Source organism: Pinus tabuliformis, chromosome 5_1, assembly GCF_031772625.1.
Source record: "Pinus tabuliformis cultivar Carrire ecotype Pingquan chromosome 5_1, CPIR1, whole genome shotgun sequence".
NCBI lineage: Eukaryota > Viridiplantae > Streptophyta > Pinopsida > Pinales > Pinaceae > Pinus > Pinus tabuliformis.
Window position 1 is genome coordinate 39,792,632 of NC_142305.1, and position 27,297 is coordinate 39,819,928.

Here is a 27,297-nt window from a genome sequence, read left to right on the forward strand (position 1 = left end):
TCATCATAGCACATTATCAACACTCTCAATACAAAACATCAATCACTGAATCAAACTCAAACCTTAGCTCTCTCTCACATCCACACACCATACTCAACTCACATAGCCTCGATATATTAGCTGCAAATTATCTAGATGAAAAATCTAAATGATGCATGTTGTGAAGATAAATCCCTTCTGCGGACAGAAGCAATCTCTCTAGCCCAATGAGTGGATCTAGAAACAAACTGAACAAACTAATTCAAAGTTTCATAGCTTACGTTGAAAAATATATAGAGAGAGAGAAACCTACCTCGCTCTGATGATAAGCACTCGATCCTTTGATGATGACCTCAATCCCTTAGCTTATAGCTCGCTCCTCACTATTCCTTGCATCTGAATACCAGTAAGAGAGATCAAAAGACAAAAAGAGATGCAAGAGAATACATAGGATATATCAAACATAAAGTACTTGGCAGATCAAGAAGCATCAAGCTAAATGCATAAATATTTAGACATTTATGGAAAGTGAACATCAGATGTATATATTAATGAATAAAAAAGGGAAGCATACAACCATTGCCTTGATGTTGGAGACCTCCTTTTGGGTGGAATTCCAAGTCCAAGCCAAGACTCTTCAAGCACTCCTTCTCCAAGTTAGATGGGTAGCATTTGGGCATAATCTCAGCATAGGAATGTAAGCAATCAATGACCAACCATTTGGGGATGGAGGGGATTTGATTTATAGGAAGGGAGAGGGAGTTAGGGATCCACAAAAGAGGGAGGAAGGTCCACATCTCAAGTCAAAGGCCCTTAAAGGTAGTATCAAGAGCTCAAGATGTGAGACCTCGACCATATCTCTACCCAACAACATCCCGCTCATTGTTCTCGAAGTTTCTAGCATCGGAAGCTTCTACTCCATTTTGGGAAAACCTGCCAGAAGAGGTTCAATGTGGGATTTCATATCAAAACCCGAGCTAGTAGTGCTAGGTCAAAGAATTGTAACTTTCTATCAGCACGGGCAAGCAATCGAGCAAAGAGCACTATTCTTGAAATTTAGGGTTTCAGACAACCTTATCCAGAATTGACTCAGGGAAATTTTTCTTTCGTTCTTCAGGGATGTTTTAGTATGTGTTTCATGATGAGTACACTTCATACTTGTCAACATTTTGGCACTTTAGGATGTGGAACAAGAAGTGAACATGAAGTGTGACAAAATACTATGTAACAGATGCCCCCTTAAGCATGAAGGCAGAACAGGGAGTGATGGATGAAATGTTTTACAAGTCAAGGCAAGGACCAGAAAAACACTGCCAGGAGACCTACAAATCAAGCACATACATATACATATATGACATCTATGATATAAACATGCCTAATGATACATGCATAGGCATCTAACAATACATGAATCCATGACATGGACACAACCATCCGAAAAGAAGGGATCATGTCGATGAATCCACGGTATGGACACATGATCCAAAAATGGATCCTGGATAACCCTCTAAATCTTCAAGTCTTCAAAATCTCATAAAAGGTCAAAACCATCGCAAAAGGAGAAGCTTTAGACGTATCGGATAACACTATCGAGACCCAAAAATCTGAAGAAATGGTGGAAATAGGGCCTGTCGGATGCTTAAACCAAATCTGCATAGGAGTTGTCAGATCTGGCCGATCAACAGTCCAGATCTGATCGGCATATTGCATCGGTGGTGACAGGTGGAGGCAAGCGGAGATATAACATGCAATGGGATCGGGCTGACACGATATCGCAATTGCCGATATTAGGGATCGTAATCAGCATTGGCATAGACCATACTATATGGAAAGGCCTCAGGCTTATGCAATATGCGATTGCGATAAGTCGAACCGCAATATCGTGTCGGCACATTACATGGAGCGGGGCTTATATCTATCTATATATATATATATATATATATATATATATATATATATATATGTGCAATCCAATGAAATCGGACCTGAAAGGGTTCCGAAATGCAAATGCATTTTAGTTTAAAATCTGCCATAAGGCCGTTTTCAGGATTTTTCCATGTTTTAACTTATTTTTAAAATACGAAGGGAAAACTTGGAAGAGGGCCATTTGCGACTTGTGAATAGCAACTTATGGGTGGACCTGATAGGAGTATAGACCAGATTTGAGGAAATTTGAAGTCTGCATGAACAATGTTTTTGGTAGATTTTCATAGTTTGAAGGCATTTCTCTATGTTAACAGAAAGTGGCCATTTCATGGATTTCACAAGCCCTATGCACTCATCCGATACAGAATAGGTGGCATCCATCCCTGAGTTCATTTAGTAATGATTGATAATGCTCAGAGAGGGGATTTGAGCAGACCGAAATAGGAAGACAAAGAGCCTGAGAGGGAAAATGAACCAACAACGCCGATTTGGCTTAAAAGCCACAAAACGATAGAGACAGTGGGGGATTGTTGGTTGTTGAGGGTGTTGTTGGGGTTTTTGTTGCTGACAGTGAAACCAAAGCAGGAAGTTGAGGCGAAGGAGGCAGCACAGAAGAAAAAAAAGGTAGCCAAGGGAGTCACTTGGAAGTCAAGTGAAAAGCCAAGAAGGCTGTAAACTAATAGAGGGCAGAAAGAAAGCTAGAGCCGAAGAGCCAGAGCCAGAGCTAGAGCCAAAGAGCCAGAGTCAGAGCCAAAGAGCCAGAACCATAAGCCAAGAGCCAGAGCTTCAATAGCTAGGGAATAACATGGTGTCTGAACCCGTTGTTTCTATGTAAAATAGCAGGAGTTAAGCCAAGAGCTTGTAAAAAAGACTTATACCATAATCCTAGAGAGCCTAGTTGAGTTGACTAGAGCTCACAGAGATGTAGCCCAAGAGTTGTGGGTGAACTCTTAATTAAATTGTTGTTTCTATGTGAATGTTTATTGCTGCTTTGTTTTCTATTACATGTATTTATACATCAGTTTCAGCACATTAATTTACAACACATATAATCAGTTTAAAACAAATACCAACATACACCCATGTTCTCAAGCATTTCTTAATTCCATATTGGTTAATCAAATAGACTTGGGAATATTCAAGCTTTAGAAGTGGGAGAGGTTCTTGTAAGTTGGACAAGAAGCCTAAGTGCCCCATTTTCAGATCAGGTGGTATTAGAGCTTAAGATTGATTAAACCCACCTTCGAATAATGTTATATTAGAATGCTTGATTGACAAAGCAAAGATTTCTTGTCTAAAAGGTGTTTGAACAATAAGAGGCTGATTGTATGCTTGTTTTGCAGACTGACTATTTTCTGAGTTTGCAGAGGTAAAGGGAAAGTTGTTGCTAGCTCAGTCTAGGAAGGACAAATAGGAAGAAGGGCTGAAGGCATTCTTCTATCCCAAAGGACCTCAAGGCAATCCAAAGCACAAGAGGTTTGTTGCAAGAGGTTGCTTAAATAAGCTCTTTATTTATCTTGTTGAAGTTTTTTTGTTCATTGGCATAATGACAACTTCTACAAGTGAGTCCTTGAATTCTTCTTTCTTCATCACAAGACTCTTTGATGAAGACATGAAGCAAGAATTGTCCACCATGATGGCTATGGTGAGACAAATGTATAAGGATGGAAGGAAGAGCAGCAGACTTAGAGAGCAGTTGAATTCTGTGGAGGAAGAGAAGCAGTTTCTTTCTGACAAATTGCAGGAAATGGAGAGGCAACTTCATATTGCAAATATGAACCTGAAAAGGATGCACGAGTTGGAGACACGGCTCTTTTTTGCCCAAGATGCCTTGGTCAAGTATCAGCTTGAAGAAGAGGTAAACCATTCCAGTTTGTCTTCAAATTCCTTTAAGGATGCTTATATTGGTTCTTCTGAAAAACATACTAGAGGCATAGGTTCCAAGCTAATGTCCAAGATGGGCTATGAAGGAAAAGGCTTGGTTAGACATGCACAAGGTATTGTTGAGCCAATAATAATTGAGGAAAGGCCTAAGTATTTGGGTCTTGGCTATGGACAAGCTCATGGAGAAAGTTCCAAAGCTACCATGAAGGCCATTGAAACAGCTCCAAGAAGGAGTTGCATTACAGAGTGTGAAGATTGTATTTAGGAAGAATGCAATAGCTTCAAACATCATTTGTAGGATGCAGGTGTTTAGAAGCACACACTTGAACCAGAGAGTTGGGGAGACTCCAATAGCCTTGAAGAGGTTGATGGTGTTCCAAAGGGAGCCACTTCTTCATTTGCTTCACCTCCACATGAAGGCAACAAAGGTGAAAGAGAAAGGTATAAATCTGGTTCCAAACATTTTCCTTTTGATTTTGCAAAGCATGATAAATTTCCACATATGTATGGGTAAAGAATTGCATGTTCCTTTTGTGGACTGGATAACCATAATGCTTCTAGATGTTGGAAGAGGATGGCCACATATAGGAAGCAGAAGAAGAAAAATAAGCAAGAAGCCAAAGGTCCATTGGACAAGGCAAATCATGTTGTCAAGAGAATGCACATGCAGTGCACTTACTGCCATAAGCAAGGACATCTTGCTACAAAATGTTGGACTTTGAATCCAACAATTCTTCCACAAAAGCTGAAGAAAGTGGAAAGAGAAGATGGCAGAAATGGATGTGAAGATTCCATGAATGACGTGTCTCAAGATAATTCACATGATGATGTTGATGTGCAGACAAAGGTAGTACCTTTGAAAGGGATTGGTAAGGAATGGTTAGAGTTCATATCCAATTGAGATTGCATGTCTATTGATCCATCTACATTATATTTCATTTCAGCTTCGATAGTACAGTGTGCTTAAGTGAAAGTTGAAGGATGAAATGCATGCATGAGCACAGGGATGTTGATGATTTCCTTGTTTTTGAACATGTATGTGTAATTAACTTGTAGGGTTGATTGCTTTGACATGCATGTGATGCCATGTTAACTTGGGAGAAGTTAACTTGGTCTCCAAATGGAGATAATGATGAAGAGTTTCATCTTTTGAAAAAGAGTCCTAATGGTCTTTTTCTACATGCTTGACTTGAAGGGTCATTTGTTTAAAGGCATGTTTTGTGGGCTTGTTATCTAGTCCCTCATTTGTATGAAGATGTAAGACATGGAGGTGATCACGAGATGTGAAAATCTATTTCTTTCGTTGAAGCAGAAGTTTAGGCCATCTAGTTGTTTTCTGTGTTTCTGTTGTTGTTAACAATTGTTGTTGACAACTTTTCAAACAAGTACAAATGAAATTTTTGTGGAGCAGGTGTACGTCACATTTGTTTTAGCCACCTTGGATCAATGATCAAGGCAGAGAAGCTCAAACTACCTTCTATAACCATTTCAGTAGGAGTTCTACAGGAAGGCAAGGAGGAAGACAGTTCTTCCCAAGAAGACCAGCCCATCCAAGAAGGGAAGTGGTCAGAAACTATTAGTTTAGAGGCACTATGCAAAGGCAAGTGTAGGGAGGCTGAAAGAAGAGGGTGAGTCACTCTCATTTACTATTCAAATCAGTATATCAGTCTTTTGGAGACCAAAAGTTCTCTTAGTGGGAAGGCGTGATGCAAAAATGGATCCTAGATAACCCTCTAAATGTTCAAGTCTTCAAAATCTCCTAAAAGGTCAAAACCATCGCAAAAGGAGAAGTTTTAGAATTATCAGATAACACTATCAGGACCCAAAAATCTGAAGAAATGGTGGAAATAGGGCCTATCGGAGGCTTAAACCAAATCTCCATAGGAGCTGTCAGATCTGGCTAATCAATGGTCCAGATCCGATCGGCATATCACATCAACAGTGATAGGCGGAGGTAATCAGAGGCATAACATGCAATGGGACCGGGCCAATGCGATACCATGATCGCTGATATCAGTGGATTGAAATTGGCATTGGTATAGACCATACTATATGGAAAGGCCTCAGGCTTATGCGATATGCAATTACGACAAGTTGCATCGCAATATCACGTCGCAACATTACATGGAGCGAGGCTTATATATATATATATATATAGATATCTATATATATATATATATATATATATGCGTGATCCGATGAAACTGGACCCGAAAGGGTTTCGAAATGCAAATGCATTTTATTTTAAAATCCACCATAAGGCCATTTTCAGGATTTTTCCATGTTTTAACATATTTTTAAAATATGAATGGAAAACTTGGAATAGGGTCATTTGCGACTTGGGAACAACGACTTGTGGGCGGACCCGATAGGAGTATAAATCATATTTGAGGACATTTGAAGTCCACATGAATAGTGTTTTTGGTGGATTTTCATAGTTTGAAGGAATTTCTCTGTGTTAATAGAAAGTGGTCGTTTCAGGTATTTCACAAGCCCGATGCACTCATTCATTACAAAATAGGTGGCATCCATCCCTAAGGGAATTTAGCAATGATTGCTAATGCTCAGAGAGGGGATTTGAGCGAACTAAAATAGGAAGATAGAGAGCCCAAGAGGAAAATGAACAAACAATGTTGATTTGGCTTAAAAAACCACAGAACGACAGAGACAGTGGGGGATTGTTGGTTGCTGAGGATGTTGTTGGGGTTTTTGTTGTTGACAGTGAAGCCAAAGTAGGAAGCTGAGGCGAAGGAGGCAGTACAGAAGCAAAAAAAGGCAACCAAGGGAGTCACTTGGAAGTCAAGTGAAAAGCCAAGAGGGCTGTAAACTAATAGAGGGAAGAAAGAAAGCCAGAGCTAAAGAGCCAGAGCTAGAGCCAGAGTTGAAGAGCTAGAGTCAGAGCCAAAGAGCCAGAACCATGAGCCAAGAGCCAGAGCCAAGATCCAGAGCTTCAAGAGCCAGGGAATAACATGGTGTCTGAACCCACTGTTTCTATGTAAAACAGCAGGAGTTAAGCCAAGAGCTTGTAAAAAAGACTTATACCATAATCCCAGAGAGCCTAGTTGAGTTGACTAGAGCTCACGAAGATGTAGCCCAAGAGTTGTGAGTGAACTCTTAATTAAATTGTTGTTTCTGTGTGAAGGTTTATTTCTACTTTATTTTCTATTACATGTATTTATACATCAGTTTTAGCACATTAATTTATAGCACATATAATCAGTTTAAAACAAATACTAGCATACACCCATGTTCTCAAGCATTTCTTAATTCCACATTGGTTAATCAAATAGACTTGGGAATATTCAAGCTTTGGAAGTGGGACAGGTTCTTGTAAGTTGGACAAGAAGCCTAAGTGCCCCATTTTCAGATCAATGCGACCATCTGAATAGAAAGGATCATATAGATAAACCCACAATATGGTCGCAACCATTCATATAATCATGTGTACAATCATGAATAACTCATAACTCCACGCAATCTGGATTTATCATATGAAACCCAAGGTCTTCAACTCTATCCTGATTTGATCAATGTACGAATTCTAGTATGCGAATAGATGTGTCAATGTTGAACATGATATAAAACCACCTGATTACCTGTCAATGATGTAAAACGTTAATAGGCATGAGAGAAACCACCAATAATTACAATGGCTCTCAAGGTATAACAACACAATCTACAAGCGTGAATAATGAAGTTGAAGTCGAACACCCACAAAATCACTCGATTGAAGGCCAATGATGTGAATCTATCATCAAATGCGAAGAACTTGCCATTGAGGCATGCAAGCTCCAAGGTACTGGAAGGGAGTTTCTAGATCATCTTCCTGGATAATGAGCTGAAGTCGATAGGAAATGATCCATCGAAGGAGGGCCATAATGTATCCCACAACATCAACATGAAATAAAAGATGTAGTATATTAGATAAGTTCAATTTAGTTTTGTGATAGAAAAGTCAGACACTGTATAAGCGGTAAAAGACTGCAGATGGGACTTCTCTTAAACATATTGATGACACAACTCTGGAGTTTGGAAATATTTGACTCAACGTAGGATGTGAGGTCATAATGATAATGTAGTATAATCAAATGAGAGGCAAAATGGATTTCCCAAACCCAGGAAGGCAGGTGACGAAGTGAGGATAACCCAAACCTGACATAAGCAACAGATAAGTGTCATGTTCAAGAGCGACATGCTGCCTTTACTTAAAATACAAGAGATGTTCACTTTCATTTCCCCCCACTATTTCTAGCGAGTACCTCTTTATTTTTACACAAGCTTGAAGAGGATACCATATGATTTTCGTATAAATTCATCCTTCAGATGAATCCATCCTAGTAATTTCAACGAGCCCTAGGAAGGAGCAGCTCAATCTCGTCATGATGACAAGTCCTATGTCGTTTAAGTTTTACAAGTCCGAATAGGGGTAACTTGACATATTTTTCATGTTTAGAGAGTTTGAAAAAGAGGAAAAAAGGAAACTCAAAAAGTCCCTTTCCGTAAATAGTCTGTCGAATCTGAAAAGGTAGAAAATAATATCCAAGAGAACCTCTTAGCCATGTGCGACCAAGGTATTCCTTTTTCATACATTAGTCTATCTCAGTGTGGAAAAGGGTTAAACTTATACTGAGTAGACATCATTTAATTTACTTTAACGAGTTCGAAAAGACCAGTGCTTAACAATCTTTTCATATTTTTGGAGTCTGAAAAGAGCTAAAAGAGGAGTCCTCCTAGAGGAAGGAGTGGTATAGAAGGATAGCAACTAGTTTTGGTGATGATAGAACTACTCAAAACATGTAAAGGTCAAGAGGTTGGCTAATAAGAGCACTTGTTGCAGATGTTCCCCAGGCAAGGGTAAAAGAACCAAGTGAAAGCGTATGATCAACCAAAGAGATGGTGATGATGGAATGAAAAAACCAAGGCTCATCCAGCAAAAATAGGCTGATAAAGATGGAAATCATGAGAGGTAAAGCGAGAATGGTTTCATTTTTACACAAGCTTGAAACATGGGAAACTACGCTTGAGTATACTTGAAGATGGTTTCATTTTTTCACAAGCTTGAAACATGGGAAAAAATTATGCATGGATTTGGTATCATTTTTACACAAGCTTGAGAAAGAAACAAACTATGCTTTGGTTTGGTTTGGTTTCATTTTTAAACAAGCTTGAAACAAAGATAAACTATGCTTGAGATGAGTTTGTATGCCCCCATCATAATGACTCAATTCGAGTTACATCACCCCCAAGCTTCATTTCATTCATTGAATCAGACTATTGGTTACTAATAGGTGGATGGAATTAAGGTTTAGTTACGAGGTCAAGTGAAATACTCCACTAGTATTTTACGAGATCTAATCAAAGACTCGAATTGGAAGGGGATTTGTTTCATTTTTTAGAAAGCTTGACATAGGAAAAGAACCATGCTCATGACACCTTGTTTCATTTTTTAACAAGCTTGACACAAGAAAAGAACCATGCTCATGACACCTTGTTTCATTTTTTAACAATCTTGACACAAGAAAAAAACTATGCTCATGACACCTTGTTTCATTTTTTAACGAGCTTGACATAAGAAAAGAACTATGCTCATGACACCTTGAACATGGACTATAAGAGACCATGGATTCCAATAGGTTCTCTTTGGGGGAGGACAATGCTCTGGAAGGGGTACATGTCAAGGGGTCTAATGGAAAGATCAGGTTCCAATGACCCGAGTACATGATGCACTATATCACTGACTAGATCATTAGTTGACCCACGCATGGAACAGGTGACCACATAATTAACCTATGGCGGGGGTGATACCACTTGCATATAAGAACCATTTAGGGAAGATGGCAGATCGGGAGCCATATTAGGACCAGCAAATGAAAGTTGATCAATGATCACAATTCTTCCTTCATGCAGGAAACACATCACTCGAAAGAGGGATGAGATAAGAGCTCCCATGACATAAACATAGTCACGGCCAAGGAGTAGATTAAAATCCAATAGGCCTTGGACAACCATCATGTCTATATAGATAGCCTTGCCTCGTAAAGTAGTAGGAAACTTAAGAAGGATCCCTAACGGTTCACTAGTTCCTCTGTTAAAAGCCAACAGATTCTGAGTGACGGTGACAAGCTATGGAGAACCTAAAGCTCGCCAAGCAGTGGAGGACAGAAAACTAATAGATGCGCCCTCATCTATGACTTTTCTAGGCACGGCCATATTAGAAGCCTGCACTGTCATCTAGAAAGGCACATAAGATGGAAGACAATATTTTGCTAGTTGACTCCAATCAAAAGAAGTGACCAAAATACTTGGAGAGGGTGCCATAGGAACGAGAGAGTTGTCTCCATGCACTATGGGAATAGGAGAACTACTCCCATGCACCTTGGGAATAGGAGGATTTCCCTCCAGTTCATTTGAAACTCTAGAAACAAGAAGAGCCTAAGCGATATTAGGTTCGCTCTCTACCGGAAAGGTATGGTCAACTAAAGGTGGATCCAGGTCTACCGTTTTCTCAACCAATGGTTGGTCGATAATGGACTCAAGAGACTCACTTTTAGAGAGAGTGGGGTTGACCAAAGATGACTTTTGATCAATCACTTAATCAACTAGTGAAGGCTCAGGGGAAAGCTTTCGATAACTAGTCGAAAGACAAGGCTGAGAAGTTGTAAGGTTTTCCAACTCTTTGGAAACCTCATCTAGAAGAGGACAAAGGTTAATGGGATTATTACGATCACACAACTTACAGGGAAATTTGACTTTTCCTTTTTTCCCATGGACCTTATTATTACTATTTGAAGGTTCATCACTAGCATGATCTCCAAGGCTGATGATAAAGGCTAATGTGAACCTATGGACCACACTTCTAAGACCTTGGGAATATCAGGACAATTCCAAATAAGATGGTCGCCCTTAAATAACATGCAAGGGAAGTTTACTTTCTGGGGTTGGTTGGAAGAATATGTAGAAATGGTTTCTTGGTTGCCCCCTTACTTATTTTTCTTCTTCTTCTTCATCCTCTTCCTCTTCTTCATAGATTTCTGGTTACTAAAATCCAGACTTTCACCAGGCAAAGAGGAAGAATAGGGTGAAGAAATAGGTGAAGAAGGTGAGGGGTCAACTTTAGGATCAACATGTTATTGATGTTGTTCAGGTGGAGGAGAACTCGGTTGAAAAGCAGTTTGGACACTTGGAATCATCAAGGTCAAAAATAACCAAACTGGCAGACTAATGGTCAATCCAGGAAGGGACAATGTTGCCATATAGGGAGCACCAGTATTTCCAAAAGAAGGAAAAGGACTAGGATTCCTATCAGAGGGGCTTCCTTGACTGGTATGCTTGGGAAATGTTACCATCAGTATCAACCTAAGATATACTAAGGAGTATTTCCACAGGAAGGATGTTGTTCTATGGTCAATTAATTGATTTTAGAAATTAACAAAACAAAATAAAATAGGGGTAAGCTAGGCAAGAGGGTTTACCAAGTATTCATGAACCACAATATACACCTTATTTGAAATCAAGGACTTAACGTATGGTGATCAATCTCCCTGAATGTTGTGTTCAATCTATCATGTTTACAAGGTAGCTGACTCGGTTACTTGTGGCTAAAGGATAGCAACCTAGTGGGGTCTCCCAATATATACACAACAATACGAGGAACACAAGTCCATGTTAGCATTGTCTAATGCATAATCATTTGATGAGAGTGTTCCCATATACTTCCATACATGGAACACCTTTTATATACCTGAGAGTACTGGAGAATGATCCTATATACTTTTATACGTAAAACGAGATTTCACCCTCGAGATACAATGCTAACAGATAATGACAGTTGCTAGGTTTATAGATATCGTAACACATCTCTAGCCTAGATCTCTAAATGTTTGTGTTAAGTTCCAAATTCTCCTTGGGTTAATTAAGTAAATTTTAATGTTTATCTTGAATTATGTTTCAAATTTGGGCTTAAAATGATGTCAGCTGAATCATTAAGATGAAGTTATATGAGAAAAGGAAAACTTTCCACTTCGATGAAAGCTAGACTTTCAAGGGAAGAAATTTCAATCAATAATGGATCAAAAAAAATGTATCAAACAACACGCCTTCCATTATATTTCACTTTCTCTTTCCAAATGCAATGCTCAAAAGTAAAATGATCTTCACTTTTCACTATCCTAAACGAAAATTTTCAAAAGCAAAATGATTTTCACTTTTACTAAGATGCACTTATATAAATGAATTTTTTTCTTTGATTTTTGAATGCTCTAATGCAACTAAAGCATCAACCAAAAGCAAAATTATGATTTGATTTAAATTCTCTAATGCAACTAATGCATCAACCAAAGCAACACCAAATCCAATTCAAAAGCACCTAAATGAAAATATATTTCATTTTTTTCTTCTTTTGAACGAATAAACAATGCACTCTTTTCAGCTTGAAAAGCAATCAATGTAATATATGCTTGATTAAAAAGAAAGATGATTTCCAAGTGAAAATGACCTAAAGTAACTTGAAAAACAACTTTGTGAAAGACAAGCTATGCAAACTGATGTTTTTAATGATTTCCATAGAAAACAAGACTCAATCGATCAATAAACTAGTATCTCAATGACACAAAAAGCAGCAAGTGATGAATAATTGACCTAAAAACCCTAGAATTCAATCAAATTTTCACTTGAAGCACTTCAAAGCCAAAGAGACAAATTTTGCTAATTAACCAAGACAACCAGAAAAAACACTGGCAAACCCAGACACAAAGGACAGGGAAAGACCTTCAGAGACCAGGACACACTAGATTCTAGGGAAGAAACCCTAATTTTTTCTCGAATCTCTGAGATCAACGTGACTGTCAAAGACAAGCCCGTGCTGAAAGTGGTTTTAGCGCTATCGTTTTAAGGAAAAATGTGTTGGAAGTGTGATTGTTCAGGGAAAAAACATGCTGGGTGAGAAAATTTGGAAAAATAAAAATAATTTAAATAAACAGTGCAGAACTAACACTCTAAAGTAGTGATCATTCAATGTGAAGTCCTATACAAACTCACACTAAATGATAATTCAATGGTTAGTCAAACTGGTCAAAAGACCAAATCAAAAAAGAGACTAAAGAGGTTATAGCCTCACCATTATGGTTGTTATTTTGTAGTGAAGATAAATCCCTTCTGCAAACAAAAGTGATCTCTCTATCCCAATGAGTGGGTCTAACAACATAATGAAAAAACTAATGCAGAGTTTCCTAGCTTATGTTGAAAAATACAGAGAGAGAGAAACCTACCTCACTCTGATGCTAAGTGCTCAATCCTTTGATGATGACCTCGATCCCTTAGCTTCTGGGCTCGCTACTCACTATTCCTTGTGTTCGAATACCTATAAGAGAGATCAAAAGACAACAACATATACAAGATCATACATAGTATATATCAACCATAAACTACCTGACAGATCAAGGAGCATTAAGCTAAATGTATAAATATTTAGACATTTATGGAAAGTGAACATTAGATGTATATATTAATGAATAAAAAGGGGAAGAATACAACCATTTCTTAATGTTGGAGACCTCTTTTCGGGTGGAATTCCAAGTCCAAGCCAAGACTCTTCAAACACTCCTTCTCCAAGTTAGATGGGCAGCATTTGGGCATAATCTCAGCATAGGAATGCAGGCAATCAATGACCAACCATTTAGGGATGGAGGGGATTTGATTTATAGGAAGGGAGAGGGAGTTAGGGATCCACAAAAGAGGGAGGAAGGTCCACATCTCAAGGGGAAGACCCTTAAAGGTAGGATCAAGAGCTCCAAATGGGAGAGCTCAACCATATCTCTACCCAACAACATCCAACTTGTTGTTCTTGAAGTTTCTAGCATGTGAAGCTTCTCCTCCATTTTGGGAAAACCTGCCAGAAGAGGTTCGGCATAGGATTTCATATCAAAACACGTGCTGGAATTGCTATGTCAAATAACTGCAACCTTCTATCAGCATGGGCAAGCAGTGCAGCAAAGAGCGTTGGTCCTAAAATTTAGGGTTTCAGACAACCTTCTCTAGAATTGACTCAGGGCAGTTTTTCTTCCGTTCTGTAGGGATGTTTTAGTATGTGTTTCATGATGAGTACAATTCACAGTTGTCAACATTTTGGCACTTTGGGATCTGGAATAGGAAGTGTGAAAAAATATTGTGTAACAATGCAATATAAGACCACCATATAAAAACATGATACATTGTTGCAGTCAATCTATCACAATCATATCAACATATATAAACTCAAATAAAAATTTTGCCCCTATAATCACAAATGCATTAGCAAACTCCTTAATGAATCTATCACTTTTCTTCTACATACAAATAGTCTTCAGCCATGCATACTTTTGTCTCTGCTACTGCCGCACCTTCATGCACACTCTTCTACAACAAATTCACTCTCCTCACCATTGGTTCTCCAAAACACTATGACAATTTTCTCACACAAGAGAACCAACCAAATGAGCAACCTTTCTCATCATATTTGTAGTTTCTGAAGGTGATTAAATCAATTAATTCTATAGGTGATGGAGCTCACCCAAAACCTTTTCACATGCTTCAAATTTGATTGAGCTAGACTTCTTGACCAAATCAAACCACTTATTCCACTAGTTTTTTGATAGTTTCAAATTTTATCACCTTCCAGAGGTCCCATGACTTGTCTCAAACCTTTTCTGGAAAATTATGATCATAAACTTCGCTAAGAACAAATTAATTCCAATTATGCGAGAGAAATGTAGAATAAATTTTGTGTTTTCTTTCGGTCACACAAACAAGAATGTGTGAAATTGACTGCATTCACTCCCACAACATTGCTATCCAATGATTGAAAACTTTTAGTCACTCCCATAAGCTTCCATCTATGTGGCTGGGGCAGAGGATGGCCAAGAACAAATTTACTTAGCTCAAAATCTTCCCAAACTTGTTCCACTACTTAACAATCTTCTACAAGACCTTCAGGAACCCATTGTAGTCATTGAAATTGATCATACAATCTAAAAACCATCCACACACACACCAAGTATCATAAACATAACTTGACAATCTCCATCACTGTCAACTAGGTGTAGAAACTCAACACTCTGCCAAGGTATCAGCATACAAGCATGCACCAACCTATGCAACCATTGAACTAAGGTCTACAATCAATGCACAAACCAAGTATCTCTACATCACATGGTACTAACAACTCTTGCCATTAGGTTGACATCGATGCCAACATGAAATTATTCCTAAGAGGTAAGTCTGTCTCTCTTATTTATTACTATTATTCTTGTTTTCACTAGTAGTTATTCTCTTGTCTTTGAAATCTTTGCTTGGCTATAATTGTTCTTCCATGGCGTCCATAGTGAGGATTGTAGGTACATAGTTAAGGTTGTCAATGCTTTGGAAACAGATGAAAGAAATGAAGAACAAAGCAAAGCCTGTGATAAGAGGACTTATATTGAGAGATATAGTACTAAATGAGATCTGGACTCAGAGGGAGTAGACATATCAACAATATTGGAGTATGCCGTGATCTATGTTGAAAAGAAGTCAGTGGTGACTTCTAAGATGAACTATGATGTAAATAGAAACTTGAAGAGAAGTACAAAGTGAAGGATCACCTCAGTAAGAGGGAGAATACTATGAAGGGATATCTTGTCAAGTACACTTATGTTAAAAAATTATTATCTTTATGATTTATGTTGAAAACTACATCAGATGGATGTAGAGATCGTCTTCCTTGAAGAACTGTACATAAGAGCTACCTCAGGGTTTTGAGGTAGATGACGAAGTCTTCTACTTTTAAGTAGAAAGAAGGCTTTATACAGGCTCCTCAGATTTGATTGATGGATCAAGGTTGATCCTATATGATTTTTATTTTATTTTTCTTTGACAAAATCAAAAGAGCTCATGTGTTAGAGGGAACAACATCTACCAAAAGGAATTGTTTTAGAGGAAGCAGTGAAGGCCTTCTCTGATCCGAACGAAACTTTACCCATGGTAATGTAACTAAAAAAGGTTGTAAATAACCAACCTCACTTTGTAAGAGGACAAATTGTCGAGCACAATGTAGTTGCAATCATCATTTTGATGTAATAAAAAAAATTAGTTTTCTGATTTATTTTCTGGATTGGTTTACGATGTGGGTTTATTCTTTCACTTCTTGATGTGACAATTAATCATATATTTGTCCCCTCCAAAGTCCATATCAGTGGTATCAAACCCAGGTTATGACTCTGAGGCAATCAGGGTTCCATAAAATTTTCATATCTATTGGTTTTCTACCATAAATTGTTCCAATATATAGTGTTGTGGATACCCTTTGTCGGGAATACCTGAGTTGATGTGCAATCTACACTTGTCCTAGTAATCCTCCCTATTCTCCAATTTAGTACTTTTTCTTTTTCTATCACATTCATATCAAGAACAAGTACTAAATTAGAGCAAAGGGAGGAATGTTAGGACAAGCGCAGATTATCAATGCCAAGCCAACATGTCCAACTACGGTTTACGAGTTGGATATTTATCTTCTTGTTTGGTTTGCCAAAATAATATTTAGTATTTTGTGCTCGAGACCTTAATATCTTTGACCTGTTGAATCCTGAGTTCTAGCTATCTGCAATCAATTACTGCTAATTCTCAAGGTTGACTAAGTTTGTGGTTTTTCTTAAGTAGCATGGAGCATTTGTTCCTACAAGCTTTATATGCAATCTAGACACATATTCAAAGCTTGTTAATTGAAGCCTCTGGACGCTTTAAAGGAAAATATGTTTCCAAGAATGAGTGTGTCTTGCTTCTTTCTATTTGCAAGCATTTTGGTTTCAATCTAGCTGAGCAGTATTGGCCTGGTGGCAACTAGATTCCTACGGGACGAGAAGGATAACTTTCAAGCTAATAAAATGCTAGAGATAGTCTTGGTTTAGCAAAGCTTCCCAGCATGCTCCCAGACCGACTGCACATACCACGATGATCGTCGACCTTGGTGGTTTTCCAAGAAGCTCTAACTTTTAGAAATGGTAAGGAATGCATCATCTCGACGCATGTGTCATGAAAATCAACTTACTCTTGAAAGAAAGAGAAAGAAGATGATGATGTGGAGCTTTGTGATACCATGATCGTTCATATAGAAATGACATTGGATGTTGCTTATTGAGAGGATTGGTCACTAGAATTTTGTCGAATATCCAACATGCTGCTTGTCCTGAGAATGTGTTCTTCCTTTTCCTGGTGTCCTAGTGCTAACATGATCTTAAGGTTGTGCTTCAAGCAAATTTTCCATATTTGTGCTTCAAATTATATCACTTTGACGAGAATATTGTCATGAACAAGATATCATATTCCATTAGGGAGGCATTGTATCAGTGAGTCAACTACACTCACACTTACTTGGTCGATATCTCGAGGATCATTTACCTCGACTTTGATTTAGTTGTTGTGGATCATATTGTCGAGTTGTGGTGAATGACCCTGGGATCGCACGTTCTTGTGGCCCTAGAATATTGCCATGCGAACTTTACCTAATATTTCATGGATTGTTTCTGGTCGGATCTCATTTTATCCAAGACATTCCAAGGGAGAGAAGTTGGTTATTTTAACACAGGTGCCATGGTGATCATTTGGTAAAATCAAAGCAAGGGGATTACTCTAGTGCTGGATATAGGAAGCAATTCAATTCTTTTGCTACCTTACAATGAATAAAATTGTGGGTGCTTCCTGAATCAATCAACACTATTACCTTTTTCTTCTTGATTTGTCCTTCTATCTTGATGGTTTGAGGAGTGGTAATTCCCACCAATGCATTACAAGATATGGTCGGATTTATTTGTTCTTCATCTAGGCTTTGTTCCTAGAGTATATCCTCTTCTTTTGACCTTTCTTGTTCCTTTTCTTCTTCCTCTTCACAATCTATGTAGAATAATTTCTTCTCAGCACACTTATGACCTTTAGTGTATTTTCTATCACAACTGTAACAAAGCCCTTTTGCTCTTTTTTCTTCCAATTGTTGTGGTGTCAACCTTATAGGTTGTGGAAGACTAGGGCCAACAACACTTCCGTCTTTATAGTTGTGAGTGGTATGCTTCCTGGTTGCCATAATTTTGCTTTCCATTTTTCTTGCTAACCTGAATGCCTTCTCTAATTAATCAGGTTCCCAAAGGCAAACATCATGTTGGATATTATCCTTTAAAGACCCTATGAACACATCAATCCTATGCTCCTCTGGAATATCTTTTACCCTTATGTTCAATTTTTGGAACTCCTCAATGTGCTCCATTATTTAACCCTTTTGTTTGAGACTTATCAATTGGCTAAAAAAAGTGTTGCTTTTTGTATCCTCATAATGTGCTATCAATTCTTCCGTAAAAATTGCCCAAGTGATAAATTGTTTACGAGAGCAAAGCCATTGATACCATACAAACTGATTTGGTTCCAAATATAAAGTTGCCATATGTACCTTTTTTGTGTTTTACACATTATTGAGATCGAAGAATTGCTCCATCTGTAATATCCATGTGGCGGGATCCTTGCGATCAAACTTCCTCATATCGATTTTTGGAATATGGTGAGTCTTCAATCCAACATTAGAGTCTATGGAATCATGATTAACATTTCTTTTGTTCTCATCATGAGTTTCCTTTAGTACCCTTTCACCCTTAGTGACCATTTCTTGTAGCAACTTATTCATATTTATCTTCAATTCGTCCATGTTTGTCTTCAGGTCTATCTTCAAATCGTCCATCTTAGATTCTATGCCTTTCTTTAAACCATCCATCTTAGATTCTGTTCCTTTTTGTGCAAGTGACAATTGTTGCACTTGGTCTCATAATTTTGATATATCATGTTGCATTTCTTCCTCTTCTTCATGGATCATGCTAGAGCTTTCAGGTTTCCTACTAGGTGTTTGCATTTTCTTTCCTTGGGGCATAAATTACCAATAATAATGCTTTACTATGCCCTTGGAATTCCTTCAAACTAATTTTTCAAACCAATCTTATGCAAAATTTTTAAAAAACTACACACCTTTTTTTCACTTTGTAGGAGCTTGTTATTGCCTCTGATGTATCTTTGTACTTTCTGATCATCTAGTTCTGATTTTGTTACCTGAAGTAGCCCTTTGTGTCCTATTTCCAATTCCACAAGTCTGACCCAAATTGGATCCTCCAAGGAAGAGTTATGCGAAATCTCCCACAGTGACTTGATTATAGACTAGTTCAGTAGAGCGAACTTGTACGACGTGCCATGAGTCACTGTTTCAACCTTTGGATCTGAAAAATGCATACAAGAAACTACAGTCCATCCTATTTCTATACCTTCTTACAAAATTTCAATCTGATCCCTAGAGAGAAAGTTATGACGATTTCCCCCAGGTCACCTATTTGGAATGTAATTCAGGAGTCTGCAAAAAGACCAAATTCCTCAGATCATATCTCCGCAAATATAGCGCGAAAAGCTCTGAAATTTGGACCCGAGGTTCAGTGCGATTTCTTCTCAAATGGGTTTTTTTTGCAACTTCTGAAACATCACAGAAAAAACGTTATAGTGAACATTCCACGAAGGCCTGTTTGGAGCAGCAAAACCCTAAAATCCAAAGCTCTGATACTAAATGTTATGAAACCAGCGCAAGAAAAGATAGAAAAGATAGATCAACGCCTTAGAATTCAGCCTCTTCGAGGGGAAACCTCCTTTACATTACATAAATGAGCAATTATTGGATGATTCAAATGACAAACCTCCTTTCTATATATAGGAGTCTAAGGAGTCACAATATAATCCAGCTGACCTAACAATAATAATATAAAGCCACAAAAATAATAATAGAGGGATACTATGGGGCACAGTAATAAAAATATGGGGGAAATAGGGGCACAACAATATTAATAAGGGGTATAACTACAATAGTAATGGGGTAATCACTAGTATTATAGGGACCCAACATTTTATTTTCACATGGGAAGGTAACATAGCACAAGGCATTATGTATTGATAGTTGTTGAAACTCATATTTCACACGTTTACTCAATTCCATAATTTTATGGAGGTTGAATTTAATTCTATGACATTCCCATTAAAAAACAAGAAGGAAACCCTAGTTCATCTTGACAAGAAGGTCAAATATGCTATGTCATGAACCCTGAATGTTGCACAAATGGAACATTTATTTTGTGATATCATGCTAGCCTTAAGAGAATTGGAAATAGGAGTGGATTCAGTTTCAACTTATATGCTTGAGATGTCTTACCTAGAAAACATGTTTTATATAAGCATGGCAGAAGCAGGTGCAATTCTTGATATATTTATTGCAATGGGTCCCAAAATAATTTAAAAGGATAAGCCACCATATTTGTACCAGACAAACCGAAAAGCAAACTATTTCATTCTGGTTATGGGTCAACCACACAAAACCCTTACCACTAAAGTCCATTTTCTCCGTCGCACACTGTCACCATCACAGTTGGCCACAAGCATTATAGGGTATCTCTATCCTCGTACCTTCATTCATCATGGTTATGGGTCAACCACAAAAAACCATTGTCCTCGAAATCCATTTGCTTGGCCACATAATGTCAATATCACAATTGGCTCGAAAGCATTAGAAGGTATCTTTATCCTCGGATCTTCATTCATCATGGTTATGGGTCATCCACAAACCCTCGGTTATGGGTTGCCCACAAACCCTTGGTTATGGGTCATCCACAAACCCTCGGTTATGGGTTGCCCACAAACCCTTTGTTATGGGTCATCCACAAACCCTCGGTTTGTTGGAAATAATACTGAGAGGGGGGCGGGGGGGGGGGTGAATCAGTATTATTAATTTCTTTTCAATAAACCATCCAGATTTATGCTTTAAATTATTCTTCCAAAATTGATAATTAACTTGTATGTCAGTACCATATAATAATGAACAAGAACAGTAAAAAACAGATTGTCACACAACGAAACACCAGATATAAGGTGGAAACCCAATGTGGGTGAAAACCACCTACTGCAATATGTCTCTATCTTCTTTCAAATAGAACTTCTTTTACAATGAATTTGTACTGGTGCAGTCCTTTACCAGTACACAGGCTGTAACCTGCAGAGAGCTACAACCCTCTCTCGTTTTCCAGTCTCTCCTGGAAGGGAGCTACAACCCCCTACTTCGTTCAAGGACCACATTTCATTAATTTTCAGATTGGATCTAAGAAGATCAAATGGTCATCAAGTATAAACAAATCTTCAGAATTACCCAAGCATCAAATCAATACAGAGGCTGAATATCAAAACCCAATACAGAGGATTTACATACTGCTGCACACCCAGAGGCTAAACATTATCGCTACACAGGAAGAACTTAATATTGCGCACCCAGAACCCTTTTAGAAAACAACAGAGGCCAATTTCAGAACCCAATTACAGAGGATATACATATTACAGCGCACCCGAGGCTAAACATGATCAATACAGCCGAAAGACTTAATATTGCGCACCCATCAACCTGCAGATTGATAAAAGCCAGAAACGAATCTCTACCGGGGATTGTGACTTCATCAAGGCATCCATAAATATCTGCGCCTATGCCTTTTTATATGCGGGAATATGTGCTTGCATAGTCTCCTGCAATTTATGATCTTCAGACTTCAATCATACCAGACAGCGCTGATGAGATCTCAGCCAACACTTCCCAACCGATCGAAAGTCTTTCAGAACTGTTCTTTTATGAGATCTTTAATACCCACTTCACTACCGCCAAACGATCTCATTCCCTCTTATATAGCAAAGCTCTTTTTAAAACAAAGAATCAAAACCGTAGATTAACAATACCAGGGATCCGAAAACCTGGGGCTCACTTGCTTTGACCGATCACTTAAAGAATGACTTAAGTGATAAAAACAACGAAAATATGATGAAAACAGTCCAAATGGGCAAAGAGGCAGACTTTAAACTGAATGCACCCATAACAATAATATATCAGGTCCGCTCCTTTCATCGCTATCGGCGATTAGATGTGGGAAGCCTTTATAAAATGGGTGATTACCGTGGATGCGATGTTAATATATGCTGCCTTTAATGCTTCCATCGGGTCAGCCACCTCTTATCGCAATCGGAGGATTGGGGTGGACGACCCTATATACATTGTGACATATTGCGGATGCGATATTATTATAAACCACATTTGAAATGCCATCGGGTCCATATGTTATCGCAATCGATTACCGCGGATGCGATGTTAATATATGCTGCCTTTAATGCTTCCATCGGGTCCGCCACTTCTTATCACAATCAGAGGATTGGGGTGGACGACCCTATATACATTGCGATATACTGCGGATGTGATATTATTATAAACCACATTTGAAATGCCATCGGGTCCATATGTTATCGCAATCGGAGGATTGGGGTGGGCGACCCTATATGCATATATGCCGAAATATATAACTGTGTTTATCCGCCAAAAGGGAAAAAGCCTTTGATTAATGTAAAATGCATATATATGGCTTTTGGGCGCCCAAACACTCTCGATAGTGTTAATGCATGCATGTATGGGTTTTAATCGCCCGAACAACTCTCGATAGAGTTAAAGCATGGCCCGATGACTCCCGATAATGATTAAGCATGCATCCAAGGGTTTTATAAGCCCGATCCCACCTGATAAGCTCTTTATATATGAGAATGTGCCTCTCTTGCTCCGATATGCTCCCAATGGCTCAATGGCTCCCGATAACTTTGGGATATATATGAGATATATACATATGTAAATGGCTCCTCTTGTCTCCTCTTGTTCCCATCCTGCTCTGAGATGCCCTGATTTCTCTGATTATCTCCTCTGTAGATGTATATAAGAAGATGTTCGTCTATGAGACGGTTGCCATCAAGTACAACGCCTACATCACAATGCCAACAGTTTCCCCCTTTGGACTTAATTGCAACAACACCAAAATCACTCTCCCCCTTTGAAATCAAGGGCAAAGGGCGAATCAAGACATACTCTGTCCTTGATATATATATATTTGGCTGCCCAAACCTGCTCCTCTTGACTATATCTCCCCCTGAGAACCTGCTCCCCTTGATTATGAACCGGATCATAAAAGCGATATCAACTTCAGATTTTTCAGGTAACCATTCCACTCCATAGCTATTCTGGCTACTGGCTACTTATAATACAGAGACCGCCCTATTTTCCCTTCTGCTCGTGCCGCTAATCGAACTCGACACCTTTAATGCCATGGATATTTTGACAACCAAGAACTTACCGAGGACCACCATCCACCCTGTTCGCTCCTACTAAGATCAAATATGGTGCAATACTATAATGCCAACAATGGATTAGATATGCTCCCCCTGAGCCTTGTATGCGTATACCCCATACGAACCTCGCGTACAAGCACCAATCTGAGAATTAACAACAAGATGATGCATCAACAACTCCCAGTTTTTGCTTGAGATATTCAAAGGTTTCCCTAGGCAATGGTTTGGTGAATATATCAGCGACTTGTTCCTTAGAAGGAACATATTCCAACTTGACCTTTTGTTCAAGCACTTGTTCCCTGAGAAAATGATACTTGATCGGTATGTGCTTGGTCTTTGAATGCATGACTGGGTTCTTTGAAATGCTAATTGCACTTGTATTATCACATAAGATGGAGATAGGTGGTGTACAAGTGATTTGAAAATCCTGCAAGGTCTGCATCATCCAAAGAAGTTGAGTGCAACAAGATGCAGCAGCCACATATTCTGCTTCAGCTGTAGATAAAGCAATCAAACTCTGTTTCTTGCTGAACCAAGATACTAATCTGGAACCCATAAAGAAAGCACCACCACTTGTGCTTTTCCTGTCATCCACACTTCTGGCCCAATCTGCATCTGTGTAAGCATGAAGTGTGAGATCTGTGTCTCTAGGATACCATAAGCCATAGTTTTGAGTTCCTTGAAGATATTTGAAGATTCTCTTTACTGCCTGAAGATGAGTTTCCTTAGGATTTGCCTGAAATCTTCCAACTATTCCCACTGCATGCATGATGTCTGGTCGGGTACCTGTCAAATAAAGTAGACTTCCAATCATAGATCTGTAGGTTGGTTGATGAACTGTTGCTGATTCATCATTCGCACTAAGACTGCATCCTGTAACCATGGGGGTACATACTGGTTTTGAATCTTCCATGCCATACTTCTTCAAAATCTGCTTGAGGTACTTGGCTTGAGACAAGAAGATACCATCTTCATTTTGTTGGATTTGCAATCCAAGAAAGTATGTTAGTTCTCCTAGCAGGGACATTTCGAATTCTTTCAGTATTACCGAGGCAAAGTTTTGACTCATAGCTTCTTCATTGCTGCCAAAGATAATATCATCTGCATACACAACAAGTATTAGCAACTTGTCATTTTCAATTTTTATATAAAGATTGCTATCTGCTGATCCTTTTGAAAAACCTTGTTGATGAAGATATTTGTCCAAATGGTAGTACCAAGCCCTTGGAGCCTGTTTAAGACCATAGAGAGCCTTTTTCAATCTGCATACAAGATTTGGATCATTCCCAAGAATGAAACCATCTGGCTGCTCAATGTATACTTCTTCTTCTAAGTCTCCATTTAGAAAAGCTGATTTCACATCCATTTGAAATACTTTGAACTTTTGAAAGCTTGAGAGAGCAAGGAACATTTGGATGGCCTCAAGTCTTGCAATGGGAGCAAAAGTTTCTTCAAAATCTATTCCTTCTTGTTGGGCATACCCTTTACACACCAGTCTTGCCTTGTTTCTAATTACTTCCCCATTTTCGTTCAACTTATTTTTGAAAATCCATTTTGTTCCTATGACATTCTTATCCTTTGGTCTAGGAACCAACTCCCAAGTGTTGTTCTTTTCGATCTGTTCAAGTTCTTCATCCATTGCCTTGACCCAACATTCATCCTTGCATGCCTCTCTTACATTTTGTGGTTCAGTGGAGGAGAGTAATGCCAAATAGCTTGAAGCTTCTGCAGTTGATCTTCTAGTTTGTATGCCTGCCTCTTTTTGTCCCAGAATTTGAGATTCTGGATGATTCTTCTGTACATACCTGGATGGAGTCTTCTCTTCTATCATTATCTGTTCTTCGGGTGCCTCTTGAGGTTCTTTTTCTTCATCATTGGTCTGATTTGGAGGGTAGTCTTCATCTTCTTTGATATTTTCATACCTTACTTGCCTAGGAATGTATCCCTTTTCATCAACCACTACATCAATGCTGTCAACAATTCTTCCAAGTCTTTTATTGTAACACTTATATGCTTTGCTGTGAGGAGAATAACCAAGGAGAATGCCTTCGTCTGCTCTAGGCTCAAGTTTGCCAAGTTGTTCATCAGTATTCTTAATATAGCATTTGCTCCCAAAAATTTTGAAGTGCTTTACCGAAGGAGTCTCACCATACCAGAGCTCATGCGGAGTTTGAGTGCTGTTCACTCGGACATTTGTTTTGTTGAGAATAACAACTGCAGCAAATGCAGCTTCACCCCAGAAGGTTGCGGGAGTTCCAGACTCATCAAGCATAGCACGAGCCATTTGTTGGATTGTTCTGTTCATCCTTTCCACAACTCCATTCTGCTGAGGAGTCCTAGCTGTAGAGAATTCCCTTCTTATTCCATGTTCTTCACAGAAATCGAAAAATTCATTTGAGGTAAATTCCCCACCTCTGTTAGACCTAAGGCACTTAATTTTCTAATCTGATTCATTTTCAACCAAGGCTTTGAAAGACTTGAACTTTTTGAATGCTTCGTCTTTGTGCTTCATAAGTCCTAACCAAACCATCCTAGAGAAGTCATCAATGAATAATATAAAATATTCTTCTCCTCTAGGTGACCTTGTCCTAAATGGACCACATACATCTGTATGTACCAGCTCAAGAGGCCTGCTAGCTGATCCTTCCTTTTCAGGAAAGTTAGTTCTGGTTTGCTTACCAAACTGACATGATTTGCATATTGTGTTGTCTGGAATTTTGATGTTTGGAAGACCACGGACTGCCTGGTATTTGCATGCTTTCCTTATTTGTGAAAAGTTTAGGTGCCCCAACCTCCAGTGCCATAACCAATGTTCATCGTCCTTGCTCAAATAGCATTGTTGTTGTCCTTCTTCAAATATGTATAAATTATTTGGAGTTCTTCTGCCTTTGATCACTGTTTTTCTTGTATCGAGATCACGAACACTACATCCATTTGATCGAAATATTACCTCTGTTCCTTGATCGCACATCTGACTGACACTCAGTAGATTATGCTTCAAGCCATCAACATACAAAACATTTCCAGCCTTGACCTTTTCTTTCAACTGAGCAGTGCCTTTTCCTTTTATGGCCGCAGGAGTATCATTTCCAAAAGAAACCTTCTTTCCCTTTTCTAGAGTAGTATATGATTCAAGTTTTTCTTTATCACCTGTCATATGCTTCGAACATCCGCTGTCGATAAACCATAAATTTTCTTGTCCTTCTGCATAAAAATCTATCCCACATCTTTCTGGTTTTGGTTCTTTTATTCTCCATGTTCTGGTATTTGAGGCTTGTTCCTTTGTCTGCCAAAACCTGCTCCTGCATTCAGCATCTTCATGACCAAAGTTATTACAAATAGAACATTCAATTTCACTTTCAAGGGCGGAAAAGTTGTTATAGGTCCTCTTCGTGATTCTAGACATACTTCTTTGTTTTTGAGCTTCTCTAGTCATGATTGTCTTATAGGCAACACATTGAGCTGCTTTGTGACCAAAGTTATGGCAAGAGAAACATTGGCCATTGAAGAAACTCCTGCGATTATCAAATCTATCATCCAATCGATTGTAGTTTCTACTGACATCCATTCTTGAGGCAAATTGAGAAGGTTTTACCTGTGGCTGGTTGTAGCTTCTGTTTGTAGCTTGCCCCCGATTTTCTTGATAGTTTTTGTTCGTTCTTGAGATAAACTGTCCCTGATTTACTTGATGATTTCTATTAGGCCTTTGCTCGCTCCTCCTTGCTGCATCAAGATAACTTTTGGAGGTGGATGCTTGAGATGCTTCTCCATTATATCCCAGACCTGTCTTGATTAATGGAGAACGCTGCACATTGATGATCTCATCCAGAGTTTCAGATCCTTTAACAAATTTAAGATTAAGAGCTTTTGTCTTCTCAATCTCTTTTCTAAGACCAACAATTTCACATTCCAATTTTTCAAGATGTTTTTCCCTTTCAGCTAGTTGACATTGCAGAGATTCAATAATCACATTCTTCTCTTCTAAGCAAATTTTGAGATTAGACATTTCTTCATAAAAACCTTCTTCATCTATAGCATCCATGTAATCATCATCTTCAAAAGCCATTAAGAGTTTATAGTCATTACCTCGTTCATCTTCGTCACTATTTGAGAGTCCATCACTATCTTCATGAGTGTAATAGCTTTTCCTGTTAGCATTCTGTTTCTTGTTCCATCTAACAGGTTCCTTTCCCTTGTCATTCTTTTCTTTATGAGGACATTTGGCAGCATAGTGACCCACTCTTCCACATGCAAAGCATTTGAAAGGTAACTTACCTCGGAATCGTCCAG

At 38.5% G+C, this 27,297-nt stretch overlaps 1 pseudogene; it reads left to right on the plus strand.

The window, feature by feature from the left end:
• The window catches only part of LOC149163372 (uncharacterized), a 96,444-nt pseudogene that overhangs the window by 15,167 nt on the left and 53,980 nt on the right, over nucleotides 1–27,297 (plus strand).